This window comes from Egretta garzetta, unplaced genomic scaffold (assembly GCF_000687185.1).
Source record: "Egretta garzetta isolate BGI_Z169 unplaced genomic scaffold, ASM68718v1 scaffold561, whole genome shotgun sequence".
NCBI lineage: Eukaryota > Metazoa > Chordata > Aves > Pelecaniformes > Ardeidae > Egretta > Egretta garzetta.
The window spans coordinates 889,889-893,130 of NW_009258760.1; the positions used below are offsets into that span (position 1 = coordinate 889,889).

General features: G+C 48.0%; 1 long non-coding RNA gene across 1 annotated transcript in view; it reads left to right on the forward strand.

The window, feature by feature from the left end:
- Positions 1–2,931, forward strand: part of LOC118451712 — a 9,537-nt gene extending 6,606 nt beyond the window's left edge. Inside the window, exons 3-4 of the long non-coding RNA XR_004841257.1 lie at positions 785–1,001; positions 2,801–2,931. This is a non-coding gene — a long non-coding RNA (uncharacterized LOC118451712). The remainder of the gene's footprint in view (positions 1–784; positions 1,002–2,800) is intronic.
- Positions 2,932–3,242: the final 311 nt, after the last annotated feature.

Consider the following 3,242-nt stretch of genomic DNA (forward strand, 5'->3'; position numbering starts at 1 on the left):
GGGACCGCCCCTCCCCCCCGTCCTGCCTTTCCCAGGGACTGGGAGCGGAGCTTGCAGGCCAGAGGGTAAGGCCGGAGCTCGCAGGGAATATTCCTGCCCAGCATCTGGCAACCAGCAAGCACAGCCTTTCTGCAAAGCACTGCAACCCCAATGGCTGCTGTGTGCACGAGTCTATCCTCATTGCTCCTGGGTTCTCGTCCAAGAACTGCTTTCAGCTTGCCTCCCCAATTGTCTTCACATTTAAGAGTGTAACGCATGGTATTTACCTCTCTCCTTCCTTCCCGTGGGTAATCCTGTGGTCAAGGGCTGAAAACACCGGTTGAGACCAAAAATACTTTAAGATACAAAGCTTACCACGAGCATTGAGTATCCTTAAATAGGTAGGATATATATTTTTGCAAGCCATGTGACATTTATTATTTATAACTAATAAATATGTGACAGTTGAGAAATATGAAAGAGAGTTTGCTCTCTGTGTTCAGGGTCTCTCAGTTCACATGAGTCAGTCTCAGAGTCTGAAGCCTAAAAAAGGTCACTTTGCAATCTGTAAGTAGCTTTAAAGCCTTCATAGGCCTTAAAGCATTGGGCTTAGCCAGTGGAAAAAACCTCCTGGAACAAGGTAGCTCTTCCAGCAGAGAGCTGGAAAATGGAGAGAGCTGCTAAGTCTGCCAGCTCCTGCTTTTGATGCAGGTAGAGGAAGAAGAGCAGAAGGTTCTCTAGAGGCTGAGCGTATGTCTGATTCATCACAGCTTCAGCTAGTAATTCTCACCTTTGTCTATTCCAGGCTTGTCTCCAGATGACCAAATATAAAACTCGACGTTGCCTTATGGCTACATGGAACGATGGAGCTGGTGAGCAGTCCTCCCTCCACAGAACCCGGTACTCCCTTGTACCCTCTCCTGCTGCCTTTGCCATTGCAGCCTGCGCATCCCACCACAGCCACCAGCACCTGTAGCCTGCTGCTTCTCACCAGACCCACATCAGCCAAAACATGTGAAAGAGTAAGCATGTTTTCTCTAAATTCAGCCTTTCTTTCCATCCAAACCTCCAGTACCCGCCAGTGAAGGAAGGTGAGAGCCTAGGTGTCTCCCATCACACAGACAGTGACAGAAATACGTTGTCTCCCAATGCACAGCTGACTCCCCTCCCCTTCCACGTACTGAAAACCCAAGTGTTGGCACTTCCATAAAGAAGGAGCCTGAAAACACTGTCCCTCCCCCAGACTAGTTGCCCCATGGAGGACATGGACAGACACCCCTTTACAAGCAGCTGCAGCAATGAAAAAGGTTACTGCCCCTCTCGACCTGCCCTCAGGAGCATCTCTCAACCTGCTCCTGTCTGAACAAGCTGTGTTTATAACGCAAGGTTCCCCTTGCTCTGCTTTGGCTGAAGCAGGAGGAGTGTTTGCATGAGCTGGTCCACTGGAAGATGAGCCCCTGGGCTGGGGGAGGGATGACCTGCAAGCCACAGGGGCAAGGCTGGAGGCAGGTCAGTCTCCTTGGACTGGCACAGCTGAATTGGGTAAACAGCTGGTCCCTGCTTGTTTGGCAGAACCACGTGTGCTCATCCACCTCCCAGTAGTTAACTTTCCCTCAAGAGGAGTTTCCCTCCATGCTGCCTTACACGTATGAGGAGATCTGGGACAAAACCCCACCTTGCCACCTCTCTCCTGACTTCCTAGCCTTTCTTTAAACCAGCCAGGTTGTGAAGCTGATGCCAGCCGTCAGCACTGGGCTGTGGCTGATGCTCATTTTCTTGCACAATACTATGCTCGGCCTCCTGTTACCTATCTTCAGCCTTTCTGCTGTCGTCTTCTCTTCCTAGCTTCGTATTTTTTGTGCATCCATTGCAAGTAATTAGCTCTTAGAAATAGGAATTGCAAGTCTGGTTTCCTCAGGAAATGAGGCTTAGGTGATCATGCTCTGTATGTCCATAGATAACTGCTGAATACACCGGTTGATTTGATTTGGCTGATGGAGAGCGGGCTCAGAGCTAATTGAATTCCTACAAGTTTTGTGCAAGTAGGCTGCTAGCTGGAGGAGAGAGGAACCCTGAAGTCACATGCCAGAAAGAAAAGTAGCAGATAAATTTGTGCCTTGGTAGACACCAAAGAATTCATAAGAGAGATACACTAATAAGTGTCAAAAAAGCGCCTCAGTTTGTACCCACAAATGACCACGAGACATAAACCCGTAAGAAAACTGGACTCTTCTATGCTTGTTGAATTACTTGCACTTTTTATGTTGATTGCACTGTGATTGGGACAATAGCTTTACGTCCCTGAGAGGGATTTTTAGTGTGTTACTACAGACAGTGTGTGGGGGGAAAAAATAATAGCGATAAAGGTAGAATATACTAATGAACGTTTCCCATCCACAAAGCTATTTTCAGGGCAGCACCTTTCTGTAATCCTGCTGGCTTTGGCACTTCTCCACAGCCTTCTCTGCCACAGGCTTGTAAAAGTCTTGTTCAGTCTTAATACGCTAATTTTGCATCTGTTTCATTTCAAATGGTGGCACAACAGGGCTCAAAAGGACATCTGGGCTTTCTTAATCGTTCCTGCTAGGAACGAAAGGCAACGCTGGTGCTGCATCACCAGGGTCCACCAAACTGACGCAGTGCAGTTGTGTTTTGGCCATCTTCTCAGGCTGCCTGCTCTCCTGGCCTGTGAATCTTGGGAGATCTAATCACCAGAGGTTCACCTGATAACTTCAGGGCACCAAATCTTACCCCACCATTTTGAGGTTTTGTTTGCTGACAGCAGATACTCAGCCCTTTCCCACCCTGTTTCCCCTTCCAGGGACAATCTTAAAAGTCAGCAGACAACATGTAGGCATGTGCAGCCCTGAGAGAAATCAGGTGGCCTGCAAAGGGCAGGTGATGGATCTAAACCTGGCTCTGGGTTCCCAGCTCCTGACTGCTCACGCAGCAAAGGTGGTAAGTGCGGTATTAAAATCAGCGTGAGGCTTTACATGGTGACACACACCTGCCCAGAATTGGACAAAAGGGAGGATTTAATCACAGATCAATTCTAATTTTTCTGAGGGGGGAAAAAAAAGGCACTTTTCCACTGTGAGGCAATTCCAAAAAATAAAAACAACAACAAAAAGGCTTGTGCAGCAGTTTGCCTGCCGTGTTTTACGCAGTCGTGCCGTGTTACAGAGATAAACATCAGTGCTTCGCTTACAGATTGTCTCAACACCTGGAAGGCTGTTACAGAGACAGGTTTAATAATTAATTGC